This window comes from Zonotrichia leucophrys, chromosome 10 (genome assembly GCF_028769735.1).
Source record: "Zonotrichia leucophrys gambelii isolate GWCS_2022_RI chromosome 10, RI_Zleu_2.0, whole genome shotgun sequence".
NCBI classification, from domain to species: domain Eukaryota; kingdom Metazoa; phylum Chordata; class Aves; order Passeriformes; family Passerellidae; genus Zonotrichia; species Zonotrichia leucophrys.
In genome coordinates this window covers 9388369-9410552 of record NC_088180.1, presented here as the reverse complement: position 1 = coordinate 9410552, position 22184 = coordinate 9388369, and the positions used below count along the sequence as shown (strand labels likewise).

The 22184-nt window shown below is 39.2% G+C and overlaps 1 protein-coding gene across 11 annotated transcripts in view; it reads right to left on the bottom strand.

Moving 5' to 3' along the window:
* SEMA6D (semaphorin 6D) overlaps positions 1 to 22184 on the bottom strand; it is a 209495-nt gene that overhangs the window by 155253 nt on the left and 32058 nt on the right. The window contains exon 1 of one of the 11 annotated variants that reach the window (XM_064721736.1): positions 11028 to 11094. The exons of 9 other annotated variants lie outside the window; for them this stretch is intronic. The gene's annotated coding sequence lies outside the window, so the exon portion shown is untranslated. Of the gene's footprint in view, positions 1 to 11027; positions 11095 to 22184 lie in introns of those variants that run through there. One more of the 11 variants, XM_064721740.1, reaches the window with a different exon arrangement.

Genomic DNA, 22184 nt, shown 5'->3' with positions numbered 1-22184 from the left:
TGGCCTAAGAATTTCAGGACCTCCTTGTCCTGAATCTGACTTGTGGGGCCAAATTAGTCACATAATGATACTAAGGTACAAAGAACAGGTTCAACATTACACATCAGAAGTTTGGCTCCTAAATAAGAGTAAAGATGAACATGTGCCTTTGTCCAGACACACAGGGCTGTACCCAAAGTCTGTTGGCCAGGAGCAGGGTGCCACCTGCCCCAGAGGCAGCTCCACCCGGTGCCTGCCTGTTCTGCAGGGCACACAGGGAATGAGAGCACACAGACGCACTTGCAAAGCCATTGGCTTTGGTGGCCCTGGTGTCTGCACATAACAGCTCCCCAAAACTCCATCAATAAAACTAGCAGGAGGCCAGCCATAACATATGCTGCCCTTTCTAGTGTTGAAAAAGTTGTTGTTTCACTCTGTAAACAGCTGATTCCACTATTTACTCTTGAATGATGGGGTTAAATTTCCCACAAGGAAAATCAATATAAAGACCCATAAGGCAGAAGCACTGCTGCAGTTAAAACACTAAAGAGCTGCTATATGGCAGTAGGGTTTCTAATGACTAGAGAGATGTGTTTTTAGTAGAAATCTCTTCCTACCACGGTACAGACTGAAAGGAAAACTAGGTATCACAAGTCAGTAAGGAGAATGGATAATTACATGCTTTCAAACAAGAAAGAAAAAGAGATGAACATAAGAGAAGTAGATCACAAAGATTCAGGCAACCAAACTGCGCTGGCTCATTCAGCTCCAGCTTTTACCACCTTCAATTTTCACCCCTTCCTGAAATGGAAAGTGGACATCAATTATCCAAACCTTGCCAATGAGCAGCCACTCAGCCCCAGTGGGTCACACAGTCCAACTGTACACACCTGAATCAGCTACAGTTCAAGAACTTCATGTTCAAAGGAATACACACCCCGCTTTTGATCTAGTACTATTGCCTCATATATCACATTACATTAGGCCACCCCCAGAATGATGACGCTTCATCCTCTTCCAGAATACTTCACTGATTTTGGGATAACTGGATCTCAAACTATTAAATTCTAGTTTCTGACTGCCTAGTCTGAATACTTAGTTCTTTCCTGAAAAAGCAATATCCTGGCAGCAACTGACTAAATGAGAACTTCTGCTTTCTTAAAAATAAAATCCTAAACTGCTCAAGAAAAAAATCCAAGCATGGAATTATGAGCTCTTGTAGTTTGATGCAAGAGCTTAAAAACAGAGCATACCCTAAAAGCTCAAATGCTGGAATGCAAACAATTCATATCTTGAGGTAAAGAACAGAAAACTTCTGATAAATTGGGGAATATTATATATTAGAATTGTAAGAAAATAAGCATTTTCCAACCCTCTCTCTGGAAATACTGCAGAATATTAACCTTTAGTCATGGCTGGGTTATCCCACATACTCTGGCGACCACCCCTTGCAAAAATTTAAAATGCTAACAACTACAAATATTCTTATCCTATTTTCCCTTTTATATCCATTTTTGTCTACCTATAAATTTCTCTTAGTCTTCATCACATGGTAAAATCTTTCAAATGCAGAGTATCTTATGTCACAGTTGTCACAGTGCCTGACACAGTAAGACTTGGAGCTGTATGGAGAACATAAGAGCTTCTCCTACAACCAGCCAGCCCCCATGAAAGCATTGGAATTTGCTCTTAAGCCTCTCCAATTATTCATCACCAGTATTTCTTGGCAGAAAGCAATGATATCTCCATCTCATCTTGAAATTAAAATAAATTAAATCAGTTTCAGATTAAAATAACACCAGTTTAAACTATTTACATATCAATGGACTTTTAATGGGACAGATAGAGAAGGTATAGATATGTGAAGATAAACTAAAAATTTTAGAGGTATCTAAGACAATCTCATTTTTTCCAAGTTTGTTTTAAATTGTTCTTCCTCTGCCTTTTTGTGCGCTTCTTTACAGCCATCAAAGGCAAGTTTCCTTTGCTGGCTGAAGACCCACTCAGACCTTCGAGACTCAGGGGAAAAAAAGCCACTGTGGCAAGTGTTGACCACACTGGTGTGTTCTGAGGTTTAACAGAGTAGAAGCAGTTGAAAACTGTCACCTGCACTATCTGTGCCATTTTCTCAACTCTTTTCATTCATCTCCGTGGAAACTACCTTTGAACAGCAAAATTAGCACTTTGTTGGTAAGTCTGGATTTTTTAATATATAATCAAAATAATTAAACAGAGGTGACACATTTAAACCCTCCATGTCACACTCTTGTACAGCATGACTTCACTTCTGGGCAGGCTTAATCTTAAATTGGTGCCCCATATCAAGTCAACAGCTGGCACCTCTCCTCAGAAACAACATTTTAATGAATCTTATGTCACATACTCAAGATTGCACTTCTCATGTTTTATAAACAAATAAAATTTTCCTTACAAAATAAAGATTGGTTGAGCTGCTGCAGACTTCAGAATAAATGGATGTCCAATCAGCTACAAGAGCCCCAGTTCTCTATGCCCTTCCTCAAGTTCTTCTCTCAACATTACATGGGATATCCATTATCACCATTCCCACTGATCTAAAGCACACAGTTCAGTAATTTCCACTTTCTTTCAGCCTAAAGATGCAAGAGCAACAACAAAGTGGCACATACAAATGGTGTGCAAACGTGTTCAGCAAGTGTGGGCAAACAGGGAAATTACATCTATCTATTGCAATCTCTCTTCTGCTTGCACAGATCTATTTTTACATTTGTGGCCTGTTGAAAATCTGCATCATGCTGCTCACTCACCTTCTGGGTTACATTTCCATCAGTGATTATCTAAAATACAGTCATCTCAAATGGGTAACCAAGCAACCAAATATGCCCCCATTATGAAAGCCAGGGACCTGCCTAAATCAGGGCAATTCATTCAAATCACTGTCTTCCTAGTAAGACTCAGATAGTTAAAGAAAACACTATACAAGTCCCAGTCTTCCTTTAATTGTGAGAGAAATCAGTATGAAACTACAGTATCTGAGTATCATTTACCTTGGCAGGTAACTGGATGGATTGCTATGAAAGGTCCAGCAAAACAGCTTATTATGACTAAATTGAATTTTCATCCAAATCAGATTTGTTCTGCTTTTTAATTTCTGTAGAGAAACACAAAACTTCAAGTATCAATTCACAGACAGGACCATGGAGATTTTTTCCTGTTGCTCTTCCATTACGGCCTTCCTGGGAGGCTGCGTGCTCCAAGGAGGAGACAAACCCAGAGGGCACCTGGAGTCATGGAAGTGCAATCAGAGAAAGTGCAGTCTAACCATGGAAACTACAGCTGTAGGCACTGAAGTTTGGGGTAAGAACCAAATGTCTACAAATAATCTATTTTGTGTTGCTTCACTTGAGCTGTGCTAGCCTGGTGCCCCGGACCACAGAGCAATCAGCAGCTGAAGGCACAGGGTCCCCACCTGCAGCGCATCCTGCGAGTGGCTGCAGGCAAAAGGTGCTCAGCCCCCACTTGGCAGCTGCTCCGTCAGCAGCCAAAGCACACGGAGAAGGGCTGGCAGAGCCACTTCCAAAGTGTGCTCTGGGCTGAATGCTAATGTAGGGCATCCTGAGACACCAAACTGCTACACAAATTCACCACCAGAACTCACGGGTCAAAAATAATTTACCAGAAATAAATGTCAGCATTTAGTCAAATAGTGCCCTGTGACATGAGCATTTTTTTAAGCTTATGACTTTTATTTTTCATTCTCAAATAATATTGCAATAGCTAGACATTTCAACAGCAGACATACTTCAGGTCATTGTTTTTTTAGTCTATGCAACAAAAACCTTTGGATCATTTCTTACAGTGGCCTGCATTTACAGCCCAGCAATGATCAGCCTAAGCTTTGACTTCCCATTGATTACTTCCATTTCCACAGTTTCCCTGCTTGCAGAAACAGGATTAATTTTTGCAAGCACAGTCATACAGTGAATTTGTTGCTCATGCACTGGGCTGTCTATGATCAATGGACCAGCGATTAAGTCATACTTCTTTAACTGATTAGAATAAGTATAAAAATAGATTTTTTTTTTCCAGGCTTGCTCACACTGCATATTTTTCAGCCTGGATTCTAATTTCAATACGACAATTTCACAGACTGAGGTACTGTTCAGTGTGGGAAAACAATCGCTGACAAAAAACATTATTTTCCTTTTGCTCCAGAATAACCAGGGAAGGGAAAAGAGAGTGCAGTAAATCTTAAAATTAATAGATATTGCAAAGGAGACTTAATTCTTTATTCATATTAATACTAGAAATCTTGAGATTTTGTTCTCTCCAAATGTCTGCCTTATCACAAACTCACTCTTTATCACATCTTACACATATTTGAGATTATTTCTGCATGAAAGAAGAGTACTCAGGTACTCAACATGGGAAAATCTAAACCTTTGCCATCTTTAATCAGTTCAAACTATGCTTTCATTCCTGCTATTTCTTAGCTTAAATAGGTTTTCAGGGATGTGCAGAATCTTGATGATAAACTGGGAATGAATTCAGAACCTGCTTTCTGAGCCTTTTCATTCCAAGGGGATGGACAATTGGACACACACATTTTAGGCAGATTAAACTCTTAAATAAACCTTCTTGGTTTCTCTTTCCTACACTGTTGCCAGCCTTAGAGGTTTGTTCAATGTGGATTTTAAGCCCTTTAGAAAAACAACACAAGTTCTTCTTTTAAGCAGAATGGCAGGAAGCCATTTCTAACTGTAACTGCTATCTGCCTTTATATCAGATGACAACCATACAAGATATCTCCTGGGTAAATAACATTATGCCAACAGTCAACACTTAGGCAAAAAACCCCATATTTGAGGTAAATCTTTCTTTTCTTTGGTAAAAGAAAAAAATGCAGGGGACATCTTTAGAAAGCATAATTTTTAAATGTGTGTTCTTTTGCATATTTTATGTTCAAGGTATAATTGCATATTAGATATGTTCTTTACATTAAAAAGATTGTAGAAGAGGAGATAAAAAAAATCACTTCAGCGAGATCATAGAATGCTATGAATCATTTTTTACATACTGTTGGACTAAACCTATAATTTTCCTCAAATGTAGCTTTCCTATTCAGTTGGTTACAAAACTACAGAAATACCTCAGACATCCAGAACAAGTTCCTCTTGCAGAAATGGGCTCCCAGGCTCAGATGTGGTCCCCAAAAATCCCCTTTCTGTCATTTGTCTATATATCCATTTAGGTTCTAGCTTTGCTAACATCATTATTAATGATGTGCACTGCTGTTTTAGACAAAACAAACTCCACAGTTATTTACCTCCTTTAAGATTTTAGTGTCATGTGAAAGATGAGCAGTAGAGCAGATAATATTTTTTACAAGTGTGATGAACCAAAAGAGTGAATATTGGCAAATGTTCGACCACTATTTAATTCTGCTGTACAATCTCATTTCCTGCTTCACACCAATCACTGTACTGTCGTACAGAGTACTATTTCAAGCTTTCAATAATCTACTCAACAATTTGTGCAAAATTGTTTGTGCAAAACAAAGGTTATGCAATAGCCATCATTTTTTTTTTTAAGCAATTGAAAATAATCAGGATTGATTTTTTTTTTTAAGGTCAGAAATCACTGTATGCTGAGAGATACAAATTTCCCTGCCGGGAACTGCAGGGGAAATGGGACAGGACTTATTTAAAAATACAAGCACAGAAGACTGTGGAAGAACTCCAAGAGAGTGAGAACTGTCTTAGAAACTGTAAACAAAGAATGGTTATCAGTGGGAAATACTTCAAGAATCCCATGGAAACAGACCAAATAATATTTTATGAATTGGCTCCTTTAGGCACATTTTGTGGACTTTCAAATAGCCTTTGGAACACATGTCCTTGAGACCTGCTATTCATAACAGACAGCTTAACCTTTCTCACTGTGCTAATGGCCTAAATTAAAAGAAGTAAATCTGAGCACAATGGTTTAGAGATGAAATTAGTGTCACACATCACCTGCATGTGTTTGGTTTCACAGGTCTTACAGTCACCAATCCAAGGATCCAATTTATTTGCTTTGCCCAGTTTCCAAATGTTGCAGAAGTTCATAGAACTGAGCAGACACTTCCTCCCTCACATCCTAGAGATATTTTAGGATTTTTTTTTTTTTTTTTTTTTGTGAATAGAAACACAACAGCCCTGGGTCACTCATCCTGTGGTGGCTGCAGGGTGGGCACTTGCAGCCAGGGAGGGCCCTGGCAGACACTGCTGCTTTCAGGATCACAGACACTGCATCCTCTCTTGTGAAATGCCCAGCTTTCACCCACACATAGGGCTACTGAGAAAAACAAGCACACCTTGGCTTTTTGACTAGATTTTGTACCGTAACACATCATTACACACAAATGTTTTCTAGTATCACATATTGCTCATAGGAATGAGGGAGCTTGACTTCACTGGAGGAGATTCTCAAGATGTGCATATTTTAAAATATGATGGTGGCCTTCAATGAAGGCTTCCTCTACAAGAGCCAGCAGGTAAGGACACAGTAATAGAGCATTAAGAATGCAGAAATACTGCATAGCTGAAAAGAAGTAATACTTTTAAAAGATCATGTGGTTTCTAGAAGTTCAGGAAATTTACTTGCCTTTGGGGTTTGATAAAGGCAACGTGCCAAGTGCATGCAGCCCAAGCTACCAAGCTCTGAAGTGAACGGGAAACCTTCAGCTGCCTTGAATGTTTTTTTTCCTGACTGCAGATTTAGTTTTAGAATGGTTTGAGCTGCCGCCTTTGAATAACTAAATTTTCTAAAAGTAAGATCCTAGGCAAGACTGAGCCAAGATATAAAGAACAGCTCCTGTCCTGGCTGCTTGGGCACTTGGATTGCAGAGGAGGAGTCTCGCCTGAAAAACTGAAGGAAAAACCTGCCACATTTTTCACTTTACTGATTTTCTACGTGGTCTGAAACTCTGTAGATATGAAACTTGCTTCATGTATTTTTGACTGCAATGTGTATGTATGTCCTTATCAATTACTGTTTTTATACTTTTTTAATCCCCTGTTCTTCACGGGAGGACAAAAAAGGAACCTCTGTGTGCACAGTCAAGTAAATTGCTCAGAAGAACTGGTACCAACATCATCTTCTCAACTGTGGTGCTGTCACAGAAGCCTCTTTAAGAAAATCCCTGTCCCTCAAACTAAACATAGCAGTCCAAACTAAGTTTTTAAATGATACTGTTTTAGGGGCACTTGCTTATTTCAGTAGAATAAAGTTTATTTAAGAAACAACAGGGAGAAGAACTGGAATGGATTCCATTGTTTTCAAAACCAACTGCCAGGAAACAAGAACAGAAGCATTTATGGGGTTTTTTTTCCTACCATGCTGCTTCTGAGGAACAGAAAGTTTGTTTTGATAGCCAGTGAATTCATGGAGTTGTAACTTGATTTCTAGAGTTACTGCAGAAATACATTTTACCAAAACCTGAAATTTGATGAAATTCAAGTCCAGATATAATCATATCTATTCTAAACCACAACAATTTCCCATTGCTGCTGACCTGGAATGAATTTAAAGCCTCCTGTCTTTTGATGACAGGGCCATGATGACTACATTTCTTTGTAAAAAAAAACAAACAAACAAAAACCAGTATGATCCCACTTAAAAAATTCTGCAAGTTTGGCAGGTTTGGGTTTCTTGTTTACATTTTCCAGGGTTTTTTGTTTGTTTTCCTTTAGTTTCACTAAGTACACTATGGGAATTCACTCTGCCCATTTTCTTTTGCAGGTTCCTCAGGTGAAACAGCCCCACAGAGCAGGGGCACTGAGCAGACCTCTGCAGCAAAGGAAACAACAAAGCAAACCCAAATAAAACAGGTCTGGAATGACCAAGAGAGAAATCCCTGGTGTTCAAATGGTTTATCAGAAGAACTATGCTGGACAAGACTGTGTCCACAGTGCCCTCTACGCACCAAGTAAAACTTTCCACCAGTACTTTAATTCCCCAAAATACTGCCAAATGCAAGAAGTGGTAAATTCTTCTAGGTAGGAGCCAAAAGTTACAGGACAAGAAAAATGATCTGAGCCTTTTCCTTATCAAGTACAGAAGCAATGTGTGAAATTTACTGTTTTTTTCTCTGAGGGACTCATAATACTTATGCTGTCACAAGTATTATCAGCTTTCTTTGCTACTAAGAGTCCTTTTTTCCTAACTTTTCAATTGGATGATTCACAGAGGCAGTCAGTGTTGCCCACTCCCAGCCCACAGCCCCAGAGTAAACCATACCTGCACAAATATGCCTGTCAGCCAGCATTATGAGAATTGAAACAAGAACACTGTTTAAATAAAGACATATTTTCTAAATATATAACAACCAAAAGTAATAATATGCTACTATTTAAGTCACTCTAATGACAGCTGCAGCACCATTTGACCATTTTAATAAAAATCAAACCTTATAAAAATTCTGTGTTCATAAAAACACTTGTCAGAAATAGGCTGTGGTAAATTTCAAGGTTGAAAATTGAATTTCTCCTCCCCATTATGTTTTACCTTTGCTTTGACTGGGTTTGGTGTTTAAACTGGGTGTGGTGTTAGAAAAAGGGAGGAACTGAACACTCCATCAATTCATCAGACTTTTCATCTCTTCGTTCTTAGCAAAAAACCACCCAACACAACATTTGAGTTGTGTAAAGTCTCTTAAGCACGTCCGTATCCCTTGTGTTAATACCACATTTTAATGAAACATATAATTGTCTTAACAGACTATCTATTACCAAATAAGGTCCAGTAAATAAAATGCATTCTTAAACTCATTTGCAATGACACACTCACATGAATTGCCTAAATAACCATGTTAAGTACAAAATGAAAGTGTGATACAATACATGAACACTGATAGAGAAAATGGAGTCTTTTCTCCAGCAAAGCTCTGCAGCTATCAGGAGTGATTTTCAAGCAGAGCTTCTCAGTTAAAGCTCTTAAAGGAAGTAGTTTTAGAGCAAAACTGCTCTCTCAGTTATTACAAATAACAATAGATAGGCACAGACTGCAGAGAATTTATAGCTGTGTCTCACTCTTGGGACTCTGCTTCTGTTCATAAACAACTCAGATACACTCTCATGGTTTGTGCTGTTAGCAGAGCCCCTAGAGGGACTTAAAACTTTGTATTCATGCAGCAACTATCCATTATGCTATATATTTTAGATGATGAAATTAACACCCAGGAGATACATTCATGAAACATTACATGGGGCTTTAGCTCCCTGACTCCCTTGATTTGAATGGCATGTGTGGTTAAACCCTTTGCAAACCTTTGAGAATTTAGCCTAAGATACTTATCTCAGTGGCAACAACACAAATATTAAGGTCTAATGCTCCTCCCCGAAGCAGCATTGCTTAATCCTTGTTCTTGATGCTGCCATCTTAGTCCTTCTGAAGAAAGCTCTTTTCCTCCCTTGTTCATCAAACTATTCAAACAAAGCAATAGGACTCTATGCATAAAACACCAGTGTTCAGCAGAAGAATAGTGCCAGCATTAGCACATGCATTCATACAGTCACCAGGATTGTCTTGTGGAAGATTATCAGTTGCAGTCCTTAACACAGTATGTGCCAATTCTACAGAAGATGTGTTTTGATTTAAATTATGCATCTCAGCCTGCAAAGGGCTATTATTTGCCAGCTCATGGAAATTATGGGATTGAAACCCGTATTCAACCATGGCATATTGTTCCATTTTTCTGGGAGCAGCCCTATGCCAAGAAAACAATGTCTATAAAGCAGAGATTTCAAGACCAGTGTTAGAATAACAGTAAAGATCAAGGTGATGAACTTCTTTAATCTCATGACACCATGGTACAACAAATGCAGGGGCAAGAGAAATGTCACAAGACCAAAACAAAAAGACATTGCCCTTTCAGATAAATACAAACCCAGTTTCAGTTCTGCTATTCCCAATGAAAACAGCCAATGCTAGCTAGAAAGGAGCCCCCACCTAAAGTACAAAGCCATAAAGCTTGAAATAGTTACAGGAATTCTTGGAAATAATGCCATAATTCTCTTTTGTCAGTGCTTAGCTATGGTAAGAAAACAATCCTTCCTTACTAGAAAGTTGATTACCTGTTTCCTTCTTTCTAATCACTCATTTTTTTAATGAACTGCAGTCTTTACTGCATTCTGACCCAGCGCAAAGCACTGTGACACCTGTCAATCCTCAGAGCTGCTCTGACTTCTGCTGGCCAGGGCCAGTAAATCCCCTTTTGACTTCCCAGGGTTGGGGGTGAAAGGAGGGGGAAAACAGAGAGAGAAAGAGAGATTGCCACTGACAGAAAAGATGTCTGCAAACAACATGAACTCTATTGTCAGCTTTAAATAACTTTAAAGTGGGTCTGGCCCTCTGTGTGTTCTGTTACCCCTTGCTCTTGCACCACAGCCATGCCTTGGTGGCAATATTGCCCCAAACTCCCTCTCTCACAGCTAATGCTGTCTAAATAGAGGTGAATAAAAAGCAACCCTGGAAGAGGATGCAGTAAAGACTGAAAGCAATTTCCATAGGAGGACACTCCTGAGTTCAGCGACAGCACTTCTCAACTCTTCCTGCTATCTTCCACACAAGTCTTTTGGCCCATTGGACAAGACACTTCCACTCCTGTTTCTCTTATCACACAGCTGTGAGAGGATGCCAAGTGAAAAGCCCACCCAGCCAAAAACAAGGGCATTCCAACAATATCCATTTAAAACCAGGTTGAATGGACTCTGGCAGAGTCAAGGCATACTCTTCAAAATTAAAAAGAAACCAAAACCCAACAATCAATAAAACCAATAAAACAAACTAACCAACCAATCAACAGCCCACACACAAAAAACAAAAACAACACCCCCCCCCCAAAAAAAAAACAAACCCAAAACAAAACAAAGCCGAACAAACACCCCAAAACCCAACCAACATTAAGAGTTTGGTTTAGATATCTCAGTCTACATACAGAAGAACCAGAGATTTATAGAGGTCAGTGTTGTCATCTTATCACAGGGGTTCCACACTGTTGTATCCTCATCACAACAAAAGTTCCATACCTTCTTGGTGTTTCTCATGGGCAGCTCCTCAGGGCACTGACTCTTTCTTCATCACAAAGCAGCCAACTGCCTCCAGCTCCCCTCTCACCCAGCCACCCCACTCTTTATAGCATCTGCTTCTCATTGCTTACAGCTGTGGCCTGTTAGAGTCAGGCCTGCTCCTGATCTTTGATAATTGGCCCAGCTGCAACTCCTTAGGGGTGAGATTAGTTTCTACACTATCTTTATTTTCTTATATTCTATCCCCCTACAGGTAAACAGAAAAACCATTTCAATAATTAGAGAAACACAGCAAACCTTCACAAGCCAGTAACTAAACAGCATTTCTTCCCTCTTCACAGAATGCTGTGAAATGCACAGCATTCCTTATTAATTCAAGTACATTTTCTTTGGTCAACAATCAAAACAGAATTTACTATTAAATTCTCTGAAGGAATAAGATCACAGTGGCTGCTGACTTCAAAATTTAAGTATGATCGCATAGAAATTTAGTTCCAGTGATTTTTCTGCCCACTAGCTAAGAAATTAGTAGCAATTGCATTTGAAAGTCTGTTCCCCTTAATGTTTTTCACGATGCAGTGCCTCTCTGATGCTATACTGCTTATAGAGGCTTTTTGTAATGGCAAATGGTCAGCTGCACTTGCTTGTACCCCTAATGTTCAAAGTAATTTAATGCCAGCTACAATTTCTGAAAACCTTCAAAATTTCCTACAAATCCAATTCAATTGTACTGGTAGAGACTAATCAGAGACTATGTGAGTACTCTCTTGGTATCTGGGACACCATTTAATGCCACAAATGTAGCATTTTGAGTCTTTTTCTTCAGCAGGGATGCTAAACAAAGTAGAAGAATCACAGCAGATAAACTTCCTCTCTGTAATTCTGCCCTCCGCTACATTTACTTTACCATCTACAGACACTGAGCAAAAGGCAGACAAAGCACAGGCTGAAACCCAGAAAGGAGAAGAAATGCAAGGGCAGCTTTGGATACCGAGGGGACATCAGGACTCTACAAAGGCCCAGGGTTCATGACTTGGATTTCAGGGATGGGAAGTGGAAGTAAAGGAAATGGAGCCTACGTTGCAGCAGAAGGGCAACACCAAGATACCTGTGTAGTAAGCAAGCAAAGAGGAAAGAAATGGGAAAAACCCCCCAAACTATTGGCTTGTGCAAAGTAATGGTTTGGGGGAAAACCACGGCCATTTAAGCCACAAGCACGCGTTCATTTGTACCTTCAGCTGCAGCGTGCCTCCAGCTCCTGTCCCTCCTTCCCTGGTGGCTTGCAGCTCTCTGGATCTGCTGGTGCACTCACCCATCCATCAAACCCCTGTACTGCTGTTCTGTGAAGGATAATGAACTTAGAGCAGCCTAACAAAGAATATTACATTATCCAAACCAGTAAGGTAACTGGAGGCAGGAGACAACCGTCAGGCATGGTCTGGCATTTGTCACTGTCTACAGTCATCAGTGACACAGGATTATAGGAGAGAATTATTGGAAGACATTAGGGTTTTAGTCAAACATCCGAGAATTATATTAAAGTCATATTTGCAGCAACACACTTACAGAAAATTAATGTTCTCTCTGTCACTGCAGGGAAAGGATAGGAGAGGCTGTAGGCACTTCAGACAGAATCATCTATCACTCAGTATCAGGACCTGGTTTGGAGGCTAATTCTGGGCTCCCTCAGTTCCCAATAAAAAGCCAAGGGTCCTTACCCATTTAAGGCCAAATCTATCACAAAGCTGGCAGCAGCTCTTCTTTACCCAAGGAGTGAGAAACCATTCTGATTTTTCCCAAAAAAATCCAAAGCACCCATTATTCTTCTCCTCCAAGGAAGCAGAAAGAGATGATTGATGTATGGAAAGGGTAAGTCTCCCAGTGCAAGAGTAAGCAATGCAGTCATTACATACAAACTTAAAAAAAATAAATCTTGTTCACTCTAACAATTTTACAAGATTTAATTGAATACTTTTTAAATAGCCTGGAATTCTAGCAATTGCAACTTATCTGATATTGCAAATTTGAACCTGGAAAAGGCATTAGCTTTGTAAGAAGGGCAGAAAATGAAAGCCTCAGATGTTTATTCAAGAAGAGCTGCTCCTTGTTCCCTCTGATTTCATAGACAGGTAACACACCATTATTAATTTAATTCTGAAATCTAATACACTGCTAATTTTCCAAACTGTCATTAATTACACCTTGAATGAATAGCAGGTGGGGTTGTGGCCTGTGGATTTGCATTGTCTGGAGCTCTGCTACACTGTGCTCGACAAATGAGCATTTTAAACCCCAGGGATTCCCAGCACCACAGACACCAAGCCCCTCCTCAGTCAGGTACAGGTGTGCTGAGCACAGGTATGTTCCACAGCACTGACCCTCCTGGCTGTCAAAGGCTCTACTTAGTAGAAGCTTCAGATGTCCAAATACAACCTTCAAAAAAGCCCTCACCATACAATTTCACAAGCCTCAAGGAGCCCAGCATCTTTACTTCTAAAATATGCCACTATGCATGATGCTGAGAGAAAACACACTGCATTAAAGTGCTGAAGAAACACCAATGTAATTAATATACATTATATATGCAGCTGGGCTGGGCAATCCCAAGCCCAGATACAGTCCGGGGGGAGAATGGCTTGAGGGCAGCCCTCAGAAGGACACAGGGTGGATGAGAAGCTCAACACAACCTGGCAACGTGCACCCACAGGCCACAGAGACAAACGTGCCCTGGACTGCATCCCAAGGAGAGTGGCCAGCAAGCTGGGGGACTTCAAACTGACAGAGGGCAGGTTTAGATTAGATATCAGGAATTCCAATTTACTGTGAGGGTGATAAGGCAGTAGAACAAATTGCCCAGAGGAATTGTGGCTGTCCCAGCCCTGGAAACATTGAAAACCAGGTGGGATGGGGTGTTGAGGAACCTGTTCCAGTGAAAGGTATCTCTGCCCATGGCAGGGGGTTGAACTGGGCAGTCTGTAAGGCCTCTTCCAACCCAAACCATTCTGTGACTATGACAAGTTCTTGGCTTACTCATTCTCAAGAAATTCAGTCTTGTCAGCCCCAGCTGCCCAGCTCATGAAACCAAACCCTTCTGGTTTCTGCCAACTGAGAAATTGTGGAAAAGGCTTTGGCTCCTACTGTGTCAGTGGCCTTTGCCTGCTGCAAACTGTGATAACTACATTTCTGCCTTCCTCTGAGAGCTTTCAGCACCAACCTGAGTTTGCCACAAGGAGGGCCCTGTCCCTGCTCCTGGCACAGACATGATCTCCCTCCCACCCTGGGAATTCTTGGTCTGGGCTCCCTTCAGCTGCTTTCTTGACTGGAGACCCTTGCCAACATTGAGCAGCACTTCAAACTCTGAGCAGCAATGGCACAGAGACAAAATACAAGATAAAATACTTCAGTGTGGGTTTATGTCTGAGAGTAATTTGAGGGCAACACAAAAACATGTGGATGGGGTTTTAAAGGTAAAGAGGTAAAGGTAGTTGGCACAAAGCACTAAGAAATTTGTATAATCAGGATCCTACCTGTCTCTTTGAAAGAAGATAAGCATGGCTACAATACTGAATAATTCAGATGCAATTTTCTAGCAGGGCTCCATACAGCTGTCCTTATTTAATATCACATTGAGCATAATCTCGGTCTTAAGGGATTAAAAATGTGCAATTATGCACAGGTCAACGAGTTCTCCAACAGTGTGAGTTTTTAGATTGTACAAGGACAAATGGCTGGTTTTATTTACTTGCTTGGTTTTTTTGTTAATTACTATTATTATTAATGTAAAATTGGTGGTAGATACAGAAGTTTTCTCTGTGTTATGCTCCATATTTAGAAGCAATTCCTGGGACCTGGATATTGGAAATACAAGAGTGTCTGTGTAGCACTTGAAGCTGCCTCTTTTTCTTTGTATAGTTGCATGTAATAAAAGTAAGTTACAAAAATTCTGCATCATTGATTTCTCGTAGGGCATCAACCTGTGATGTTATCAGGAAGCTGACAGACTTCCAGAAAAATGACAATATTGTTAATAGAAAAAAGCAGCAACATAAATCCATAACAGTTTCTACAGGAAATGGGAAACTTCAGCTTTTGACTCAAAAAGACTTGTACAAGGTAAGAGTAAATTGAAGAGAAAAAATTAAATTTACTCTCTCCTTTCCAATCTTATTTCTCTTATGCTTTCAAGCATTACCATCCTTGGTGTTCACACTTCAGGTTCCCAAACCCAGCAAAAGAATTTTCATTAAATGTTCTGACTGAGGTTTTTGTTGTTTGTTTTTGTTTTTTTTTTAAAGTGATTCCTACAGGCTCTAATTCCATGTGTTGCTTAATCAGCACTCTTGGAAACACCTCCTGCCAGGTGATTGACAGGGAGTATTACTTATTGTTTCCAGGAAAGCTAATTCAGCAAAACCAGGGTTTCACTGAATTAGAATGAATATGATGAACAAAACCACTATAAAATATGATTTAGGCAATCACACTCCCTTCCTATGCAATGCTAAGTGATAAAATCTTTAATACAGGTAGTTTGTCACAGAAAGAAAACAGGAAAAGTGCAAGCAAATGAAGCCAAGAGCCTCCCTTCTCTTGGAGGCTCAGGTATTAATGAGTGCACAGTCTTGAGCAGAAATAGTCTCTTCACTGATGCCTTTTTTTTCCTACCTTTAGTAGCTATATACAGCTAAACCTTGGCTACTGAACTAAAATCCCACATATTGTATAAACACTTAAATCTAAGAAAAATAAAAATAGAGGCAAAATACAGAACAAGGAAAAAGACTTTATGGAAAACTTTACAAAATTGAAAGACACAATTAAAAAAAAATCTCACTGGGATCTGGGCTGTGTGATTTCATGTCGACGCTATTTTTTGTTGAATTTTGTTTGCTAAAGTTTACATCCAGCTGTAGTGCTAGTAACACTGATACCCTCAGCAAGAAACCTCAAAACCCACTGGGAAATCTGAGTTCCTTCATGAATTCCTTGGATTGGGTTGATAATCTCTTCCAGGAAGAATTCAAGCTTCCATTTGGCTGCTTTTAAAATGTAAAATATGTAACATCTCAAGTCAGTGTAGTGTATTTTTTGTCACTATGAATTCTGACACACATGTACATCTCTCATACAAAGAAAGAGCTACAGAGCCCCTGTGCTATGCTAAACACCACTTTTATTTTGTGTACAATGCTGATTCCCAGCACTGAAGCTCCAGCAAATGCAAGGGAAACTGTCCTAAAAGAAATTGTTTCTGTTTACTTCCAGTCACCATCTGACTTTTCAGCCCTTCAGTTTCTGGGCATATTTGCAACAAAAACTAAGTGCCACTTCAACCATTTGTTATTTTATCAATTCTTGCCTGATTGAAATCTCAAACAAAACCTCTTGTAGCAACACTCATAATAACACTGTATTTTCATAAACATGGGTGTTCTCGTTTTTAGAGAAAATGTTTAATCCTGTCTTGAATCCTGCTAAGCTTTTTGATACAATGATATCCACTGCTACAGCAGTGAATGCCAATCCACCAATCCTTATCTTCTTTGCAATATCATTTTTAGAATAGCTCATCAGAACTGAATACAAGATTTAAAACTGTGGTAGACAATTGATTCTAAATACAGAACTGCAGTATTTTCAGATTTATTTTCCAAACCCCCATTCTCTAGGTTTATCCAGTGTTGCGAACTTTACTGACCATCATGTTCTGCTTCAAAGATACATCTATTTAACCTTTCCACGAGGCTTTCCCCCCCCCGAGTGATTACAGGCAATTACATGCCTGTAATCTCTATGAGCAGTTGAAACTGCTTTAATGTGCAGAACTTTGCCTTGGTCAATATCACATTTCACTTTCTATTATGCTGACCACTAGCAGAGCTTTAAGCCATGCAATCTCCTTCAGTCTTCACATTTCTAAATAAAAGCATAATCTGAAAATTAATTACTTTTTGCCCATTTTTCCCACAATACAAGAAACTTTGACCCACCTAGGAAAATATTATTCATGAATATCAAAGCAGGCTAAAGAGCAAGGAGTTGGAAAATAATTTGGTTGCTAAGCTTCTGAGGTCATATTTGACTTGAACAACATTGCACAATAATCAGAAGACCTAATTCTTTCCCAAAATAATTTAGTGTTCATTAGTATGCATATAGACAGGAGTCCTCCTTTTACATTTTGCCTCTCAAAACATGAGATGTGAGTCCAAATGAGGTCCAGATCCATGAAATCTGTATGGTCATTTACATCACAATTACTTTGCAGACTTCTATTAAAAGGCAGTAATCTAATTAGAGAAGTACTAATATAATCCTTGCCTGGTGTAGGAATATCCAGCAGTAGAATTCACTCAAGACCCCAATTTTACCCCACTGAGGTTTCTGAAGTGTCTCTATCCCATAACTTAAGGTCATAGGAATAATGGGATCTGAACCAACACTGAAGCATAGATGGACCTTTCCAGCTGCTTGGTCAGCAGCTGAAGCATTTTTGTAGTTACAAAAATTCACTTGAAATGTCTGTTAAAAAAACCTGTCCTGCAAGAAAGTTTTAATATTGGATGTTATATTTTAAGAAAACATCAGTCAATAATTTATTTCTTTTTATAAGTCATTCCCTGTGCTAGCAGTAACACATACTTTGAGCAGGGAATCTCACCTAATAAACAGCTTGGCATAGCCTGTCTCATCCCAAGAAAAAACTTAAATATTGTCTAGGACAAGACTGCATCATCATAACGTCAACGTTTCATTTTGAAACTAGAATATCTTATGGTAGATAACTCAATTACTTTTCATTACAAGCACTTCTGCTATAACAGTTTTACCCCAAGAAGCCACCAGATTTTCTGTACTGAACCACATTCCCATTACTATTTTAGAGGCAGATGCAAAAGCTACAAGAAGCAAAGCTCCTGGATGATTCTATAATCAATTTTAAATGTATATTAAACTCTTCTATGTTGATACTTCATACTTTTAGTAGTGTATATAGAGATGTAGTAAGCCAAATGGGATTGGAATAAATTCTCAATTTTCCTGTGAGAATTCTGAAGAGTGAAGAAAAACCAGCTTTTGAAGATTGTGTTTTCAGACTGTGCTGCAAGCAAGCACTGCACCTCAGAAATGTTCTAGGGATTATAGTTTGGAAGCTTAGAAAATTACTTAGAACACATTTTCCACTGGAAGCATTCTGTGATGGGAGTCTTTTGAACCGGGCTGCTAATTTAAACCATGAGCCATATTGTCATGTTCCTGTGGGCTTTTCAGGATGGATTCAAGCTCACTGAGTCATGACTCTCATTGCTGTGTTATCTGGCAATATCAGTTCACTGTGCATGTTGTCTGTGTGTCAATGGCCAACTTTCCAACATAACAATGCAGAACAAAGTTGAAATTAATCTTGGGTAGGACTGCAAAACTCCAAATGGACATAATCCAATTACTGCCATATCCTGCCCCACCACTCATTTTCAGCTGATCTGATAACTTTATCTGATAAATAAACAGACAGAAGAACCAAATGCTGCCATAGGGTCCTCATAAAAAAAAATTAAAAATCCATTGTTGTTTACCCTACCACCACTCAGAGGATCAAATTTATGTCCCAAGCTTCAGCTGTGAGATCTCAAAAGCAGAGGCAGAAAAGCTTCAGTGTTTTTGCAGATTATCTTGTGTTCACTTTTCTTTAAATTTTCCACTTTGAACAAGAATCACGTGTTGGTTCACACGAGTGTATCAATCTGCATGTAGTTCTTGATACTATTTTTAGCTTCCACTCAGTGTTTGCTCATTTTTACCTTTTCAGCTAGTGGAAACTGTTGCACACACTGGTGGAAACTGTGATCTCAAACACTCACAACACCTTAGAGCAAGTCACAGTAATACAGCATTGCTTTACTACTTTAGCTGTTCAGAGAGAAAAAAGTACAATTTTGAAAGCATCTTCAGGCACAAACTCATACAGAAACTCATTAGAACTTCTCTACTCATCACAAGAATTCTGATTAAGCTGGAAAACATAAAATGCTTCAGGCCAAACAAGCAAGTGTGTCATTGTATATAGATCTCTTATGTAATTCTTGTAAATCATCTTCCAGAAGATGGCTTTAAATGCTGAAGCGTAATTAGGATAATTACTGCTTTGCAAGTAGAAGGAAGTTGTATCCAAAAGGGACAAACGAGCCAGTTTGAAGAGATGGAGGAGGAATATGAAAGAAAACACATCATCCCAAATTCTGGTGTTGAAAAGATTCAGAATTAATTTCAGACTATTTAAAGAGTTTGCTTCATGTTGGAAATATTTCATTTTAGTGACAATATTCCCTACAGGGCTAAGAGATCCTTTTAAAAATATGCTTGGCTCCCTGAGAGTCCTGTTAGGTATCTTAAAAATTGAAGCATTCAGTACAGAGATGAAATGGGGTAAAAAGCTGCAATTCAGTGTGACCCTCTGAGAAGAGCAGGGTTGAAGAAAATGACTGGAAATGGGACATTATCACAATATAATTAAAAAGACTGATTTACAGTACCAGATGATGTGAAGCCATAATATAGACACCCTGACATGATATACAGTGAGATTGCTGCATCCTTCCAGAAAGTGCAACCTTCAGAAAGTTGAAAAAAACCCCAAATACAACACCAAAAAAAACCCCAAAAACCAAGGACACCCCCCAACTCCCACCCCAAGCACTGTGCTAAAAAAGCAAATATGGAAATGAAAACACTTAGAAGCCCAAGACTCACTCAGCAACTTGCCTCCTTTCTCAGGTTTGATCCTAACAGATGCATCAGCTGGAAGCAGGTCCCCTACAGCTTTATAAATTATTCTGTGAATTTGAAGATTAGTACAAAGTAATAAACAGGGGGAAGGAGCGTAGGGACTGCACCCCAGGGGAAAAGAAGTATTTTTGAACTCAGCTAGCCTGGGGGTTTTGACAAAGCTCAGATATATTCTGCAGCCCAATTTATGTACCAGGATATCACAATCTTTCGAGATTCTTTAATAGCTGCATCAGTGCTAATTTTATGCTAATCTCTTACTGTGCACATCCATGATCATTAAGACTTCTGGAGATTGGATATTACACACAGTAACTGATAATTTGTTAAATACAGAGTTAATGGAAAATATCTGATAAATTTAAACATTAACTTTGTATTTGTTTCCTGTACAGCTGTACACAATAAGAAATTATCTGGCTGCATTAATGTACTCTGTTTTTGCATGATTGCTTTTGTTAACTAATACATTGCAATATGAAAGCAGAACTTTTTCAGAGAATACACAGTTATTCCGATGAGGAGTCCTGCTTCTTTCCAGTTCTGTATTACCAGAACAAAACTGCAACATAATCTGTGACAATAAAATACTTTTGCCTCTTTGGTTTACCTGAACCTTATGAAATCACAGTTTAACTTGTGCCGTTACTCCAGATCAGTCCCTGGAATTATTTTTAAATCTGTTGCCCATAACAAAGCTTTCATGGTGATCAAACTGAAAAACCTGTTGTTTCTTGGCTTCGCCGATCAAATTTACTCCTATTGCCAAAGATAAATGACCCAAAGCAATCCAAACTGCATTAAATAAAATTATGGATGTGCATAATTTGTTCTTTAATCAAAGTAAATGCAGCCTTCAAAGATTACATACTCATGTGGTAGTTAGCTTTATAGAAGTAGCTTTTATGTTTTCACAACACCAGTATATGTCTGCCTTTCTTGGAAGCTAAAATACAGCTCTGCTTCCACAGCAAGAATTTTTTTTTTGTTGTTGTTCTAAATTCATTTCTGCTTAGAAATCTGTGCTCTGGAAGTAAATAAAATAATTACATTGAAAAATATTGTTTTGTTACTTCTGTAATTCCATTCACATGCTGGGGACCTGAGGGATTGCTCTGATTTAGTTTTATCCCTCATGGTTCAAGGCACAGGACTCTCTTTTCACTGTTCACTGCTCAACCAATTCTGCCCCTGAACCAATTCCAACAGTATTTATCAACATTATTTGGCTGAAAATCTTAATGTAGGATACATTGCAATGAATCTCTCAGGACAAATATGAGGGCACGAACTAACACAAGTTTCCAGCTGCAGCTAAGTTTGATTGCATGGTTACACACCACAGAGCTGGTGTGGAGAGGCTGGAGCCTGAACCACACAGCGTCCCCACGTGGATCCCAGCCTGAGCCCTGTCACCCTGCCACCACAGAGCACCTGCATGGGCACGATGCCACCCAGCGTCCCCTGCAGGTCCCTCTGGGCTCTGAAGGGGTTTCGGCACCTTGGGAGGGAGCTCCCGCTGTGCAGACTCCTCACTGGTCCCACCTCACCCCGTGCAGGCTCACTGGTGTTGGTGGGAGCAGCTGTCACCAGCCTGGAGGGTCCAGTGTCCCCATCCCCTCCTGCTCCCACAGAGACGTGCAGGATGACAAGCAGCAGTGCCCCAGAATGTTAAAAACCACCCTAAAAATTGCATACAGTGAGACCTTGGAGAACTCAGAAGAAAAAAAAAAACATTTCTATCAATGTGTTTGAGATGTTTGCTCATGACTCGTGAACCTTGATTATGCAAATACAGTGTCTTCCATTTCTTACTATTTACTCGATTTCTCATTACTACCTAGGGGAAAAAACTCCCATGTTTTAGTATTTTCAGTTTCCTCTCCTTTTCTCATCATTCATCCTCTTTATCATTTACTATGTTCATGTCTGTTAACAGAAAAATGAAGGTGCTAAACAAACCCCTGTAAGGATAATTGTCTATTCCAGGTTTATAGGTTGTACATCATGACAGTTTGTGTCAGTATTTACTCATCTTTTAAACAAAAGAGACTGCTTCTTTCAGAAGTCTTGCATTTTGATAATATAATATCAGAGCAATATATTATTCTGTTCTAAAAGAACATTATCACTAAAATATTGCATACAGCTGTGGATTTCATATGTTGCTGTAAACTATAGTGACACATAAATGGTTTTATACTTAAAATTTTTCTCTCAGATTATTTTTTATTCACTATCTCAAGTTCCAATTAATTACACTTAAGTATTACGTGGCTATGCAGCTACTGGGCTTTCTGTGTTATAAAACCAGCCCTGCCTGGTTTCATGTGTCCTGTCCCTTGGAAATACATATATTATATATACAAT